Genomic DNA, 17,442 nt, shown 5'->3' with positions numbered 1-17,442 from the left:
GTATACAAGACTGTGTGCAATTTCCTGCCCCCATTCCTTCCAGCTCTGCAGAGTATTTGCAAGTCTCCCCTGTGCCCTTCAAACTGAAACTGATAACTGTGTTACATTTTCACCCTAACCAAACTTTCCCCAAATCAACTTCCCTACAGCAGAAACGAATTATTACTGGAATTTGAGTCAGATTGAACTTTCAGGCTGAGATTTTAGGTATCCTCTCTGGGATTTGAACAACTTCTGGTTCCAGACAGAGCACTGAAAACAGACGTGAACGTAAAATATTCTCCCCCAAAACATTGCAACACAGACTTGACTATGGCTTACAGATTTTGTAACACTCAGTGAAATAGCCTTGTTTGTTTTTTTCTTGACCTGCCCGTATACCACCCCTGTTCAGGCAGTCTAGAGAGATCTGGAGATGGATTTGGCTGGAGATGGATTTGGTGTATCCTACAGACTCATGACACTGAGGTAGGATAGGTATGATTTCTAACATTATCACCAGAATGAATTTGGGAGATATATATGCTACACAAGGAGTAAGGCTACTAACTACTTTCTTAGCTCTCCCCAGATAAAAGCCAGTAAACCTTCTTGCTAGACTCTTCTGGCATGTATTCTACATACATCATCTGTTCAGAAATAGTTTTGAGAAACGCTTCAGAGATTATTTTCAGGTTTTTTATTTTTTTTTATTTTCAGTTTCTCCTTACACCCTCATTTGCTCTCACCAGGTAAGTTGTTCACACCTGCTACTTGAAACAGCTGACTTAGGGGCAAATCAAAAGCTTTCAGAGACAGAAGCCTAACTGCCAGGCGTCAATTAGATCTGTAAATTAGGTGCCTAAAAGACATCGTGTGAATCCTTCCCTAGGTTTCTCCCCGGTTCCCAACAAGGCCAGCTGTACGAAGTAAAATGAAATAAGCCATGAAAGCTTTACAAGTATTATATAGCAATTGTTTTCTGTTTAAAACAAACTGAAACTACAGTTCAGTACCTCAAGCCTTTTTCAGCCATGAGAGGAATTTCCCGTTTCAAGTAGAGGGATCTTCTGTGTAAAACTGGCAGCCAACAGAAGCTTTTCCCAGACAAGACAGTATAGCAGCACAGTAGTCCAGAGCACAAGCTGCACTCTTGTAGTCCACAGCTCTGCAACATATCATGTAGCTATCACCTGTATGTATTTGGCATGTACCATATTTGTATACTCATATGCAAAGTAGATGGTGCCTTTAATTTCAGTTCCAGTATTCTCAGCCCAGCACATTTGGTCATGTAATTTCCATTTTCATACAAGAGTTTCTGGCTGCTGTAAATTTTCTCATTACTGTTGCTGCACAGAAAAAGCTAGTGACTGGCTGAGCTGTACTAATAGAGCATACAATCAACCTGCTGTTCAGCATAAATTTGGTATAGTTTTCCTCTCTATGGACATTAATTACAAAGGTCCAGGTGTACAATAGCATTTACAACCACTATTGTTCTTACAATTTGTCAGTTATGCCAAATGATTACTCTAAGTTTCCATTCAGTAAAGAAAAGAAAAAGAAGGCTGCAATGAGAGAAATCTTAGACCTCACAGGGGATTCATTACTGGCCCAGCGGGCAGAGCTGTCTAAACCATCTCAAGCCTCATGCAAAAACTGTTTTATAGCATTCAGTATGCTGTTGTACAGCGGGTTTGTATACACTTCCAACAACCGGTATGTCTACACCTCCTGCTGTAATTTATCAGCTCACTGTAAAAAGCAGTTAACTGCTTTCTGGAGTGGATAGCTGAAGCAGCAGGAGTCTAGAAGAAGGCTCAGAGATGATACGAGTGTTTGCACACAGGGACAGTGATTCCTGGGTTTCTCTGTCTTTCTCTAAACCCTGAGAAGCCAGACCCGGTAAGCATCTCATGGGGAGGTGCGGATGACCTTCTCAGCTGACTTGTCTTTAGGGCCAGACTGACTGTGATGATTGGCAATTAAGGGATGTTGTTAATGGATGGCTTTTTCAACAGGCTGCAGTGTCATTTGTCCTTGGGAATTAAATATCGCACCTAATTCATGTGTTGCAGTTGTAAAGGTCTCAAGCACTGGTGAGACATTTAAAATGTCTTCAACTTTCTGCCAGGGACACGCAGTTTTGAGGGCTAAGCTTAGCACAGAACACACTGGGAACACTTGCTACCTTCTAATACATGAAGTAAAATGAGTGGCCCATATGCCACTCTGGCCTTGAATTTTATGAATAGAAGCCATGTACATACTGGTCAGAGGGATTTTCTCTGGAGTCTAAATGCAAATAAAGAAGGACAGCTTTTGTTTTAGGAGTGGAGAGTGAGGAGGAGTGTGAAATAGCAGGGCCTACTGAAGCTGTAAGGCACAAAGGATGCTCCAGTTAGCCATAGAAGTACTTGGGATAGGAAAAGAAAATAGGAAAGAACAGAAATTCACCCTCTGGGTAAAGTGCTGCTGAAATGAGGCTTAGGACTCTGAACTCCAAACAAGGAAATTATCTCCTGCCCTGTGATTCTGGAATCTTGCATTATATAGTTTGTACAAAATATCTGTTTGTAAATAGTTTGAGTGAAGCATTATAGCTCAGACTCATAGACAGAGCCCTTTCCCAGGCATCAGGAACCCTTAGTTTCATTCTGGACTCTGCCAACAAATTATTCTATACATCACACTACTTCAGCTTGTAATCTCCCCCCGGCTTTTATCTGTATGGATAATTTAGACTGATTTTTCACAGCACATAACAGAATGTGTATCATCTTCACTATTAGGCAACACTGCAAGGGTTTCAGTAACAGAGTACTCATTAAAGAGAGGTTTGGCTTTTTTTTAGTTCATTATGGCCTATTCTCTTTCCAGTCCTTTTACAGCTGCCCTGCTGAAACCACACCAAATCCTACATCTTTCTGACAGTAGGATAAAAGTCTCTTGATTCAAACTCTGAGTCTATAAAACTCCCCATGCCTTCATTCCCTTACCTGTGCAATGGGTATCATGCTCTAGACCTGGAAGATTTACTGTAATACACACAGGGATTTAGGAAGAGCCTTTAACTCTGGGGAAGAAAAGTACAAAGGCTTAAGTATCAAGAAGTATTTGCTGATTATTTTCCTATATGACTAAGTATTATTTTATATCTATTTTTTAAACAAATACGCCTAATGAGGAAGAAGTTGTTCATGTGAACTGTGCAACCTGTACTGTGTATCTTTTTAGTATGCTTTGGAACTAATAAAACCTAGACAATCTTTCTTCCTGATAAGTGTAATTTATGCACTGCATGCAAGACCACACACAGACTCATTGCAAGGTGAATACATTGACAATTTCAATCACAGATACTGAAATAGCTTAGGACTTCCAAATCTGCATTAAAAGACACAAGTGAAGAGTACAGGTGAGGCTATGTCTGTATACTAAGTATAAAGCGAGGACTACACTGTCCAGGGCTGCCTTTCTCAGCCATCCGTATTATTTTCTCCTGGCTCTGCTATATATCTCATTTATTTTGTAATTTCAATACAGTTTTAAGACGACAGTGATTTTAGAATGCAGCCCAGTTCACATCCATCCAAAATACACGTTTTGGGACTGTAAACCCAGATAGATAGGTTTTAGCAGTGACATTTCTACTGGGGAAGAATAATCTCTTCTGACTCCTTAAAGCGTAAAATACCACAGTTCATCTGCCAGACCTCAACTTCTGATCCAAGTGAAAGGAAAAGCTGACTGCTGCATAGTCTGCTGTAGTTACATTGTATACAAACCATTATCTGTTAATATTGTATACAAGCCCAGCTGAAGCCCAAAGGCAACTGCATATGAATGCTAAACACAACGCATAGACGTACTCCAGGCTGGTATAAATAGGCTTTGAGTGAATTTATGAGTGCACGTGTCACTCCACTAGCTTGCATACTAGCCATTGGTGGAAGAAAAAAAACACTGCAGGGCCAGCTTGAAGCAAATGCCAGGTTTAACTAATGGCCAGCGGTCTTCAGGGTTTCTTATAGGGCCTAATTCAATCTCTAGAGAAGTCAACTGAACTGAGCTCAAAACTAACCGTCAGAGAAAATGTCTTCTCTCTAAAGGAAAATTCTGTGTGAAATCTGGGAAGACTGTCGCATGTCAGAGGAAAACATCCTGGAAGGCTGTGAAATTTTGGAAGGAGCTAATGCATTTGAGAGAGCCTGATAAAGTAAAAGCTGGGTTTTGAAAGAATTGCATAGAGGGAATAACAGCTGCAAGGACACGCAGGTGGTTCTCACAAGTTCTCTTACCAGCTGTAATTTCTGTCATAAAAGAGGAGTCCCAAATGCAGAACAATTATACAGCTAGTTTAGAGCTTTTTACTCCAAGATTCAGATATGTTACATAATTCAACATAGTCCTAAAACTGCTCAGTTTCTACTGACAACAGGGAAGGCCTGAGCCCTTACTGAGGACTTGGAGAAGCCACAATTAATCACCATACAAATTATGCTACTGTTGGTCCAAGTTTTTAAAGCTTGAACTTACTGCAGGTCAGTTTTAACAGCCTCTAGTGCTTGAGCTGAAATGAATGCATTCTCTTTTATTCAAGCTTAATCCATATTAAGCGCACAATTAAGATAATGTGCTGATTGTAGAGAAGAAAAGAAGGGGGAAGAGACACAAATTAAACACCTTCATAAGACAGTGTCTTTTTAAATAACCATGAGCAAAGTATTTATGAAACTCCCCCAGTCTGAGTCATAAAGTCTTTATGTAGCAGGCAGATTATCAAAGCAGCTTGGGCTTACTAGTTATAAAACATACAGAAGTGGCTGAATTTTAAATAGTGTCAACTGGGTTACGTGGTCATTTATACATTCAGATTAGGACAGCTTTGGGCAAGTGCAGCTCAGGAAGTTCTGTAAAATAGCACCTTGCAAAATTGTTCCAGAATCTAGAGGTTTGACCTGTGGGGACCACATGTCACCATGTCAAAACAGATTAAGGGAAAAGAAACTAAACTCAAAATAAGAATAACTAGTTTACTCACTTTTACTTTAATCTCTTGCAGGTCTTTCTTTTGCTTTGTTGCCTAATGAGAAGCACAGATTGTACAGTATGTCACTCTAGCTCAACAGGCACTGGCATCCAAACACAAGAAAAACAAATCCCTTCCGTTTAATTCAAGTCCATCCTGCTTCCCATGATTTCCTGTCCTCCAGCGCAGTTCAGTTCCTAGGAAGAGTTGCACAATACAAATACGCTGTTGCCTGTGCTAACAAAATAATTGACCTGCCATGAAAAAGCTGGCATAAATATTATCTCCTCTTGGTAACTACTAAATAGCTAAATTGCATGTGGTAATGCTGTTTGCTATTAATGTCATTTTAAAGAGATATAGTGCTTACAAATCCAAACAGAACAGCCAGTGACCTGTTCCATGCAGGGTGTACAACAAATGGCACATTTTACTGTAAAACAACTACACAAGAACCACCGCAGTTAAAGAGCATATCTCACAGTCAGAGTCCTCTAAATTTGCTGGTCAGATATGATCCTCCAGGAAATTAGAGGCTGAGAAGGGGAAAAGAGCATCATCAAACAGTACTTACTAATGTTATTGATGGTGGAGGAGGGGAATAACCAGCTTTTCACTGAACTCAGTTTCTGCTTTACAAATCAATTCATGTTTTCTGCTCTGTATGGTTCAATATTGAGAGGTTCGAGGAGGATAAGCTAGTCAATATTCCAAATCTGGTTCAGTTTTATTAATTTTACTGTAAGCTTAAATGAAAGAAACATCCTCATATGATCAAGTTGGAGCTCAGACTTGCAAACAGTAGTCCTACTTTGGAAATACTCCAGTCTGTGACCTCTGCTCCAGCCACTTTAGGAGATGGAGCTGATAATCCAGGAGCAAGGCCAGGAAAAGGAATTAAGCATCTGGAGACTTAAGTGTGCTTAGGTGAAGGAAGGATTTAACAGGGAATAACTAAAATGCGGAAGAAAAAATTCTGGAGCAATGACTAGGTCACCGGATTTCTCAGTCGCAGGGAGCAACTGAAGCAGCATGTTGCAGACCTCCCCTGCTCTCTTCTGCTCAGCCCAAAGAGATGCGCTACTGCTTGTACAGTCTTCGCATGCCAAAGCGCCTTCCCCTCCCCCACAGAAGCCTGTCTAGTGCAGGAGCTTTGCCTCTGAGGGAGGCAATAAGGACTTAAACCAAATCCTCTCCCAGCACTGAACCTGTTTGGAAGCAAGTGCTCTGGCTACTAGACTACTGGGGGGGGGGGGGGGGGGGGGAGGGGGAATCCTTGGCAAAGAAAACAACTACCTCAGGACTCTGTGTTTGACTGTGGAACGCTGTGAAAGGCCAAGACCACCCATTTACCTGAGACAACTGTCTCCCAAGAGCAAAAGTATGAAAAGGAGAACTTTTCAAGAACTAAATACTTCCAAGAATCTCTACTGGAGTTGGGGGAGTCTTGGTATTAATCACAGAGGCAGCAAAAGCAGGACTAGATTGTGCATATATCAGGCTGACACAACAGGTATTGACCCTCCTAGGACTAGTCAAGAGCCTTGATAGTAGAAGGGCTTACTTGCTGTATAATGACCCATCAAATAATGCCACCTGGCCAGCGGTAATCAGATCTGACTGTACAGTGCCTCTGTGGCTCTGACAGCAACAGAAACAGGATGTCGGTAGTTGACGGGAAGTTCAGGTGTTAGAGTACAAGAAAATCAGAAGTGCTTCCTTGCCGACTCTTGGGTTTGCACACAGACAGAAAGCGTATGACCTAATTGAGGAGAACCAGAGCGCAGATCAGGATATTAGTCTTCTATTTGCCACCTCAGCAACGATAAACTTGAATTTGGTTGCTCTTATACTTCAGCAGCTTGCCAGCACTCAGATGTTTAGAGGCTCTGTTCTGCTTTTAGCAAGTGATATGAGTAACACTGAGAGTTCATTTCAGCATTTTGCTCTTTCCTTTGTTTTATCTTGAAAATCCCAAAGGACGTGGCTAAAAGCCATAGTCATATCTGGTTCAGGATTTTCACATCTGATTATTAATTCTCTTGGAAAGATGATTTGCCTGGGAATAGCATTGTTTGAACATGCTTTTGTCAGTGTTACTGAGGGGGTTTCCTTCCCTCCCTCTGTTCCTCTATTTCACAGAAGGCTCTTATTCACTGTCCCGGTTTCAGTTGGGATAGAGTTAATCTTCTTTCTAGTAGCTGGTACAGTGTATTGGATTTAGCATGAGAACAATGCTGATAACATGCTGATGTTTTCAGTTGTTGCTAAGTAGTGTGTAGACCAAGTCAAGGATTTTTCAGCTTCTCATGCCCAGCCAGCAAGAAGGCTGGAGGGGCACAAGAAGTTGGAAGGGGACACAGCCAGGGGAGCTGACCCAAACTGGCCAAAGGGGTATTCCACACCATATGACATCATGCCCAGTATATAAACCAGGGGGACTTGGCTGGCGGTGGGCGAATCACTGCTTGGGAACTAACTGGGCATTAGCTGGTGAGTGGTGAGCAATTGCATTGTGCATCACTTGTTTTGTATATTCAAATTCTTTTGTTATTATTATTGTCATTTTATTATTATTATTGCCATTATTATTCTCTTCATTTCTGTCCTGTTAAACTGTCTTTATCTCAACCCATGAGTTTTACTTTTTCCCCCCCCTGATTCTCTCACCCATCCCACTTGGTTGGGGGAAAGTGAGCAAGCAGCAGCACGGTGCTTAGTTGCTGGCTGGGGTTAAACCATGACACTCACATAATTGTAATCCTTTAATTCTTCAGTTCATATATGCTTTCCCTAATGCACAAGGAACTTCAGGCTTAGGGATGGTCATTTGTATGGCTGCTTTGCCATATGACATAAGAAAGACCATTTAAGCCTCCCATGCTGAGGATAAGGCCCCTTCTTTGAAGTTCTTGTTAGTTAGTCCCCCACAGAAATACATCATTAATTTATGCTGTTCCATGTAGACTTATTTCTGCTCTGTGGCCTCATATGATGCTACTGGTGACTGTGCAATCAAACGATCTGATCTGCTGTGGGCTGTGGATCATGGAGACATTCTCCTAACGGTGAAACAGCTTCTTCTCTCCACCTAGCACACAGCAGCCTTGTGTCAAGACCCTTCCTCAATGCCAGAATTTGGTGTACTGGGAGCAGTCCTTGTCCCATGAAGTCCACTACTGTGTCTGGCTGATGCAAGAAGGGGAAATCAGAAATTTGTGTATTATATTCCACTAATGTTCTATAATTCTAATAGCTGGACTTGTGACCGATACCTAGCTACCAGTTCCTATGGAAAGGGGCTCAGTTGCTCTACGTGAACAAATAAGGCTTTGCAGAGACCTTTTTATAGAGGCAACACAGGGAAATCATGTCACAAACTCATTCTCTCTTCCTCTCCCCTCTTTGCCTTCTCCCCACCCCAATGACACTTAAGGAGTTTATGTGCACTCATACACAATCTGTGGGATGGGAATCCCCTTTAAAAAAACCTGCTGGCTTCAGAAGTCTTGTAAAACTGCTGGCTTCAGAAGTCTTGTAAAACTGCTGTATTGCAACCAGGCTGCAAGTAAGCAAGGCAGGGAAAGGACAGTGACAAGGGTGGCTGTCCTGGTGCCCTCACCCTCAAGAAGCTGAAAAATCTGGAGGTGAAGGGGGCCATGCCCTCACCTGTAAGTAAGGAGTGGGGGATTTCTTCCCTCTTCCTGAAGAGAAATCTATAAGGACTCTATCATGGCACTTCCCTATCTGTGTGTCTCCTCCTATGGGATTTCCAGAATTGTTGTTACACAAGTTGTGAAATCTGCCCTGTCCTTTCAGAGGGGGAGGGAGCAAGTACTGACTTGCTGGGGCTGGATGACAGCAAAGGACGGAGGTAGGTAGACTTCCTCCCCTGTGTCTATACTGGCACCTGTAAGAGGTTATGTAGTACAGGAGGAGCTGGGTCTGAGCCAGCCTCCTCTGGCTCTCAGGAGGCATTAGTCATTTTGGCTTGATAATGGTCTAAGTAAAGCCACCCAGCTACTGGTTGGCAGCTTGACTCTACCTGCCACGGACATAACTTCTGATAGCAGGAGTCCCGGGCACCTGTATCAGCTGAAACATATGCTGCCAGCACCTGGGAGAAAGCAAAAGAGAGGAGGTGGGTGTGGTGTAGATAGGCACACATAGACACGGGATGGGCTGCTGACTCTTCCTATATCTGGTGAGGCAATGGGAATATGCTCAGGTAAGTGAGAGCCAAAGCAGAATTGCTGGAGCTGTTTGAAAGTAATGATGGAAACATTTAGCATTAGGAAAATGGTGCCCATTCACTTATTATGATGCTGCTATGTGAAATTTCCATGATTTTCCTTAGAATGGTGATTTGAAACACTTTGAAGTCCTTACCTGACAGGGCAAATGCATTTACTCATGGGAGGTGAAAAAGGGTCTCATTTCATCCAAGGAGGTATAAGGTAATTCCTTTAACCATTCATACATGGCAGGTCCTGCTCCTCTTTCTACCTATACTAGATAATTCTTTCCACTTCCCTCCTAGAGTTACATAAACACTACAGTGCCTTCGGTACATTCCTGTAGAGTATATGTTGCACTGAGTGGTTGATCCTCCAAACTGAAACTGATAAGGAGGTAAAAGACACTCTCTGAAAAAGCAGGCTCATCCATACTGTTTACATAGCCCCCACACTGAAGTGTTAAAGGTAACCTGAAGGCCTCAGTCCAACTACCTTGACAGTCAACAGCATGGCCAGTATAACCCTTGAGTTGCTCTAAATCAAAACGTGTCCTCCCTTAGCACATTGGTCAAGCCTGGTAAGCAAAACCAGTCCCAATCTATATTTTGCATTCCTGAAAGAGAAGTCTTTCTCAATAATTTTTAGCTCTCTCCTGTAAGCCAGTAACTAGAAGGCTGCTGGCTGTATATTTCATGTGATAGACACAGTAGGCAGGGTGGCTTTTAAACAACTCAGGAGTGTGGGGTCACAGACAGCTGAGACAATGCAGCAACTTCCCCCACAGCTTGGCCTTTCTCTTTCTCCATCCCTGCTCCTGGGCCATGGAATCCCACCTCAACCTTTCTGGTGGCTCTCGAACCCTCCTAGAGCCAAGACAGCTTGCTATCTTAGGGAAGAAAAAATAATCCAGTCATGTCACATTAAGGAGCTGGAATGGCTAAAAAAAGCATCCAAGAAATGTCAGAACCAGTGCAAAACAGCAGCAGGAGTTATGTGGCTGGGATAGATTTGGATTTTTCAGGTCTTAGCATTACCGGTTGTTCTGTTATTTCTGTTAACTTCCACACTTATGTATTTAAGAAACACCCTTGTGTATTACAGAATAAGGAAAGCTTCAAGGATGTACCAGCCTCTGTTTGCATGCCAGATCTGGCAAATCAGTCATGCAGAATGTCAATAAAAGATAAACTTCTCAATCTAGAACAGCTGTTGCAGGAGCCTGCTGTTGAGTTTGGCAGGATCATACTGGAAATAAAAGGCTGAACTGAAAGCCTGTACCCAATAGCTGAGAGAAATCATTCAGAGTCTACTAAAAACGTGGCAGGTAGGATCCAAACAAACATGTAAAATGATTGACTTTGCTACTTCTGCCACAAAAAGGGAATGGACTCACTGATGTGAAAAGCCCGCTGAATAAAGAGTTGAGTGCAAAATTTTCTCTCTGTTAATTCTCCAGGAAAAATAAGTTAAAAATTTAAATGCTAAATTTAGATTACATTGGAAAAAAAAACAACAACCCAATACCAACCCAAAATAGCTGTAATTAAGGCTGAATATTTATGGAGAAAAATAAAATACTAACCAAGAGAAAAAACATGCCACTGACTAATCCAAGAACATTTCAGGTTTACAGTGAACTGCATAAGCAATACAGAATTAAGGCCTCAGTTTTCCTCAGACTTTTTAAGGCAAAGTTCCCATTGAAGTTGCTGCAGAACGTTGACAGTGATTGCAAAACTGAATTCAAAAGAGATCTCAAAAGGACTTGAGTTTTTGCTAAAATGTAAGAAATCCCTTTTGCACAAAAAGTAATTGAGGGGTTGGAGAAAAACAGCCTATTTTATTTGCCTAGTTACATCTTCTGTGTCTGGTCAGATTTAATTTGTGATTTCACGGGTAGGTCCCATCAGATGTTAGCTTTCCAGAAACTAAGTTCTCCTCAGGGGAAGGGCTTCAGCTGAATAAGAGCCTGAGCATCTGATCCAAAGGCCATTGGCAATGGAGAGAAAGTTTCCAATGATCTGTGGAGATTTAGACCTCAGAAGAGGAAGAAAGAGAGTTTTTTTCTGAGTGCATGAAGAATTGAAGCCTTTTGGCCAACAGCAGGCACATGCAGGGACTACTACCACAAGGCTTTGTTTGGATGACTTGTGCATACAGACCATCACTGGATCAAAGCAGGCTTACGAGGCAATACTGAGTTCTTGGAAAAATGGGAAGAAAAAGGAAAAAAGGAGGGGGAAAAACCAACAGTAACTTTTTTTACTTACTGGAATACAAGATCATCTTCAGAGAAAATGTGGTTGGTTACTATAATTTGGAAAATGATTATTGTAATCTGCCTGTTGGTAATTCCCTGAAAAGAAAGAGCGGGCTTTAGGCCAGTATGCTCTTATTTTCTTGCATAGGAACTGTTAAGTCTTTTTGTCTTGCTACAGGATACTTTTTTAAAACTTTAGCTTTCGCAGTGTTTGGAACATACCTGAGGTAAGAGAGTAGCATCTGCGAAAGGAACCCCTCAGGGCAGTAGTTACTCTCTCACTGGAGGATGTTCTTCCCCAGGTAGGGAAGCAGTTGGGAGGTCTGGGCTGAGGCTGGGTGCCCGACTCTGCTGTGCTTCGGTTACTCCTTCTGGCTGAAGAATATAGCATAGATTTAATGAGGGCCAGAGGGGGAACAAAAGGGACTATAACCCATTCCCACTGTTAGCTCTAACTTAGCAAAGCAACTGCTCTGTCACAATACGGTCTTATCTCATCTCAGTGCAACTGAATCAGCCCTTGCAGGGCTGGGGCAGGGCAAATTAACTTTTTCACTGTTTTGCTGAGTAGCAATGCACTTGTGACACAAAGATCCCTGCTAGGATCATAGACGTGTCTCTGTGTTTCTGCCTGTAGCATTGTAGCAGAACTTGGTATACCTGTGCTTTCTAAAGGTGCTCCAGATGTAGCACACACAGCAACACAGCAACTCAGCCCTCCTAAGAAACACCAAAGGGATACAAGGCAGAGATTTATTTGTGCCCGTATATTTGCAAAAAGTGACAGCTCAATCTGTACTAGAAGCAAGTGGTGACCTACAAATCTGAAATGAAATAGGATACTATGGTACATCAGCAAAATGTTTCCAGGCAGAGCTCTGGAGAAATGACTACTCAGCTAGTGAAAATATTTTAACTGGATTTGCACAGCTATTGTAAATATGCTCAAAAATGTTTGAAGAGAAACAAGCAACATGGCACATGCATGTTGATGTCAGTGCCAGTGACATGCTCTCTGCATGCTTGAACTGTCCTGACAATACTGCAACAGCAAAGGCTGCTACAATAGTTGTTTTTAAAAAGAGGTACAGGAGGTCAGCTCAACGTGAGAGATGACTAACTTTCAGTAAAGCACCCATTTAGCGAACTGAACCTGGGATGTGTTGTGCTTTTGTAGTTCAAAGGGAGCGTCTCTCTGTGTGCGTTTGGCTTTTAACACTATCCCTCCATGTGATTAAAGAAAGCCACAAGAAAGAGGTTTCTACGTTATTATCTCTTCCTGGAAAACAAACCTGACTGTTTCCCCGAAGTTTGCTGTTATAGAATTATGCAGCTTTAAAGGCAGCCAGACATTTTGGCTGCCCATCCACTTGCCTTCCTTGCAGTTGCCATTATCTCTGTTTTACTTTACCTGGAACTTAACAATCCCTCACTCCCTTTCCTCCTAGGTTTCAGTAACTCTTCAGAATGAAAATCAATAGCGTTACTTTTACTCCAAGGTACAGCCTTTCAGATAATCACGTCATATTGTGCAGCAGCTGCTTGGAGCCTATGCAGCTGAAATAGCCCTTGGATAAAAAGTTTCCAGTAATGTAGCTGCCTTTTTCTAGCATTTCACTGTTCACTTGTAACATTGGTTTAGATCAACATTGAGTTTTCATTACGTGACATGTTAGTGGCATGGCTAAGAAAACTCAGAAAGTGTTTTTTTTTTAAATTACTTCACCTTAGAGACTTTAAATAAACAAAGATGTTATGAGTCAGTGGATTTCATTCCTGTCAAATGGCCACTGAATTAAAACAAAATAACCTCACACCTCTCATTAGCAGAGCTGCATGTGTAATTTCAGTTTCTGTTTTGCTATTAACAGGCTTGTAAATGGGTTATGGTAATCCTACTTCTTTTTTAAGAAACTTGTCATCATGACAGATGCATGAGAGGCCTCAGGAAACCCCCCTCTCTCTTCCCCCAGAAGTGTCAGGTTTGCAAGGAAGAGCTGGCATTGCAAAAATCTGGACATAATTTAACAAATTTTCCCAGTAGATAGGGCCAAAGCCTCACCCACTGAAGATTCAGGGCAGTCTCCCTGACACAACTGGAGCTGTGCAGATGGGCGGCCAGATCCTTCCCTGGAAATTCACAGCACAAACTCAAAGAACTGAGCACTGAAAGTGAATGTGCTATGGCTAATAGTTCTCATAATCCAAATTACCTGAAATATCAACTGACCTCAGAGACAAGCCAGGTTTCTGTTAGTACTGTGGAGAAGTTGATTTACATATAAAACTTCTACAGAGTTCACAGCATAAGTGACACATGGAAAAGCTGAAAGTCGCATATTCTTAGAAATACAGTGACAGGGCTGGGGGGGTGGCTTTGTGGGCAAAGGACTGCAGCAAGAGAAATTGTTGCATTTGGTTTGTCTTGGGCCTTTTTTTAAAAGAAAATTTAGCTCATCTGCTTTTTGAAATGTTACATATATATTTATATTTATGCTACAAATACATGATGGCTTCGTGATGTATTGTGGTACTGTAATATAAATGCAACTACTTGCCTCCCTGCTCTGTCCACATAAGACATACATACATGTGCCCTGCCCTGTTCATAAGACAAAAGTCACCCTGCTAAATATTTCTTTTTTCCCCACCATCAACAGATGTGGACTGCTTCCTTAAGTTTTACTTGCCTCATCTGTTGTAATCCCAGAGTGAACTATCAAGAGCAGAAATAGCAGCTGAAGATGGGAGTTTTAATCTGTAAAAGATCCACAGCTTTCCTTTAAGAGATTAATCTCTTTTAGTAAGAATAATTGAATGTTAACACTGCCACAACACAGTTTGTGATTAAGCTATTTTGGTTAATCTTAAAGATTTCTAACAGGAAATTGTTGTAACTTTCCTTTTCCCTCAGAGGCTTCTGCTGTTATGTAGAGGAAACCTGGGTTTCTAAGCAGCGAGCTAAGAAATAAAGAGCAAAACCGGTCAAAATTTACAAGTATGCAGTTTGGCCAAGAGGCTGCCTTCGATACTGACAGACACCCCAAAATCTTTACAGCATTCACAGGCTAAAGGATGCTCTTGTTCAAGAACCTGTACTGTAAAGAGTCCTGAAGAGAACATTGTATAAAAGGACGGTCCCAAATCCCAGTGAAACTTGTCCTTGTTGGGACATTTCACGACTGCACAAACGGATTCACATAATGTCAACAAAACCGAGGCCTAGTGGGAGCTTAGTTGCAGATTTTAGACACAGCTTGCTTTCTGTCAGGTCTGTGGGGTTGATAAGTAAGGGGAACATACATATTGATCTTGGTCAGAGCACATGGGCTTTCTTTTCCCTTTAGAGCACAGCCATGCTCTATAGGAATGGTCCAACTGAGGGTGCGTGAAAGCTTCGCTGCAGCTGCGTAGTGACCTCTTTATAACCCTCTTTATTGCCTACATGAAGGATCAGTCAGCAGCTGTGTCAGCCTAGATTTTAAGATTTCTTCCTCCACACACTCCCAGCGCGGTCTCCCCCCATTCCAGAGAACTACAACTGGCTTTGTCCCAACTCCTCCCTGCTCACAGCTCCGTCCTGTGCAAGCAGAGACCTTCCTCACGTTGGCACTGACGCTGGGAGATACCGACTCTCAAACAGCGGCAGCTGTGACTACGCTACCTGCACTGCATTTCCTTCCTTGCCTCCCTCCATCCTTTTCTTTGGCAGCCACAAGCACCCTGGATCTCTGTTTATCTCCTATTATGGTGCTGCTTGGCTGCCTAGGTAATACCTGCTATTTTATTGGGCTTTCAATGTCTTCTATGGGAAGAAATACCAGACCAGAAGCAAGTGTCCTGCAAGCTAAATCTGACTCACAAGAACAAGAGAAAGAAACAGCAAACTTCTCTTTAGCCTACACGTAAGCTGATTGTATGATCTGGTATCAGAAAAACGCATAAATCTAGAGATATATGTAGCAATAAGTCACTTAGTTGGGTGTCTGTTCATTCAAACCAGAATTACTCTACAGTGCCCACAATCCATTAGAGACAGAATAGCTTAATTTAAAACAATCTGGTGAGAGAATGATTTAGCCCAGAAATACGTGGCTGATGAGCAGGAGTTCCAGGTCCCAAAATAGCTCCATGTCATGGTTTAACCCCAGCCGGCAACTAAGCACCACAGAGCCGCTCACTACTCCTTCTCCTCCCCCCCCTCACAGTGGGATGGGGGAGAGAATCAGAAGAGCGAAAGTGAGAAAACTCGTGGGTTGAGATAAAGACAGTTTAATAGGTAAAGCAAAAGCTGCACACGCAAGCAGAGCAAACCAAAGAATTCATTCCCCACTTCCCACGGGCAGGCAGGTGTTCAGCCATCTCCAGGGAAGCCGGGCTCCATCACACCTGACGGGGACTTGGGAAGACAAACGCCGTCACTCTGAACGTCCCCACAGCCTCCTCCTTCTTCCACGGCTTTATATACTGAGCATGACGTCCTATGGTCTGGAATATCCCTGGGGTCAGTTGGGGTCAGCTGTCCCGGCTGTGTCCCCTCCCAACGCCTTGTGCCCCCCCAGCCTCCTCGCTGGTGGGGTGGGGGGAGAAGCAGAAAAGGCCTCGGCTCTGTGTGAGCACGGCTCAGCAATAGCTAAAACATCCCTGTGTTATCAACGCTGTTTTCAGCACGAATCCAAAATGTAGTCCCATACTAGCTACTACAAAGAAAATTAACTCTATCCCAGCTAAAACCAGCACACTCTATTAAAGCTCAGTAAACTAAGCGAGCATCTCTCTCGGTGTTGATTCCTGCAAAACACAGTACTCTAAAGCAACCTCAGCTGGCAGCTTTCTAGGACTGTAGTGATCATTGAGAGCACTGATTGATACAAACACAGTTTTTCCTCAAAATCCAGGGGGACTTTGAGCACATCCAGGCATGTGTAACTTTCCTTTAAGCAATAATCTCATTGCAAAGTACTGACATGCCAGGAATTCCACTCCATTCAGGAAGTTAGTGCAACATAGAAGGTAACAAAATCTAGCCCAGTATTCTGCAGCCCAGTCTGACTGGGGCAGAGCTGAAATGCTTTTTGATGGAAGCTTTTAAGATACAGATTCTAAGCTGAAGTCTTTAACCAGGACTTGAGTCCAGCTTCCTCTAGACTCAGCTATTTTCAGCCCACATTGAAAATTCATACCATGATTCTATCCAGTGGGCTTCAAAGTCCAAGCACTTTGAATTAGTGCCACCTTCACTAATGTTCAAAAGTAATTTACATTTGACTTACATTTTACTTTCTTCCTATATTCAAATTCCCTGTTCTAGTCACCATTTCCAATTGACCCTTACCCATTTCTGGAGATCTATGTGTTCACTAGTTGGAGAGAGGAAACTCTGGACTTAAGCACCAGAACTTGTCAGTAATGGAACGAGGGTCTGGTTTATGACCAAAAAAAGCTAGACTGGAAAAAACATACCCTCTGTGGTACTGACTCAGTGTGATGAAAAGTGGCAGAAGATAGTATTGTTCTTCTCAGGTTGTTCCCTGACAGGCTACTTCAGTGCTACAATAGAAATTACAGGAATTGGCAACAGCTAGAGACACAATCCACAAAGTTCAGAGGTGGATTACATGCTTATATGTTGACTGAGTATAGAAAGAAGGAAATAATTTTTTATTCATTGTTAGAGGACAGAGCATTTCACTCAGGCCCTGTTAGCAGGAATATTCAGAAATGTATTGCTGCAATGCCTTAGCGTTGAGCCCATCAGAACTCATGCCACTCGCCTATTTTGGATCAGGAAGTTATTTACGTGAGATTATACCTCATGCACACACGTCCTGTCTCCCAGGCAAGTTCTTCAGCCAGGTGGATACTTAAACCACCCAGCGGCCATTCAGCCAGACCAGCTTGCTGGCAAGATGTGGAGGGTGTGTTAAGTG

General features: G+C 42.5%; 1 long non-coding RNA gene across 1 annotated transcript; it reads right to left on the bottom strand.

Annotated features, from left to right (window-relative positions):
- Positions 1 to 941: 941 nt before the first annotated feature.
- On the bottom strand, positions 942 to 5,205 carry LOC126053340 (uncharacterized). Its single transcript, XR_007510335.1, has 3 exons — positions 5,027 to 5,205; positions 2,982 to 3,058; positions 942 to 1,147 (listed from the first exon to the last, which is right to left on the bottom strand). It is a non-coding gene; the product is annotated as an uncharacterized LOC126053340 (long non-coding RNA).
- Between the last annotated feature and the right edge of the window lie 12,237 nt (positions 5,206 to 17,442).

This window comes from Accipiter gentilis, chromosome 33 (assembly GCF_929443795.1).
Source record: "Accipiter gentilis chromosome 33, bAccGen1.1, whole genome shotgun sequence".
Taxonomy (NCBI): Eukaryota; Metazoa; Chordata; class Aves; order Accipitriformes; family Accipitridae; genus Astur; species Astur gentilis.
This window is presented reverse-complemented; position numbering and strand designations above follow the sequence as displayed.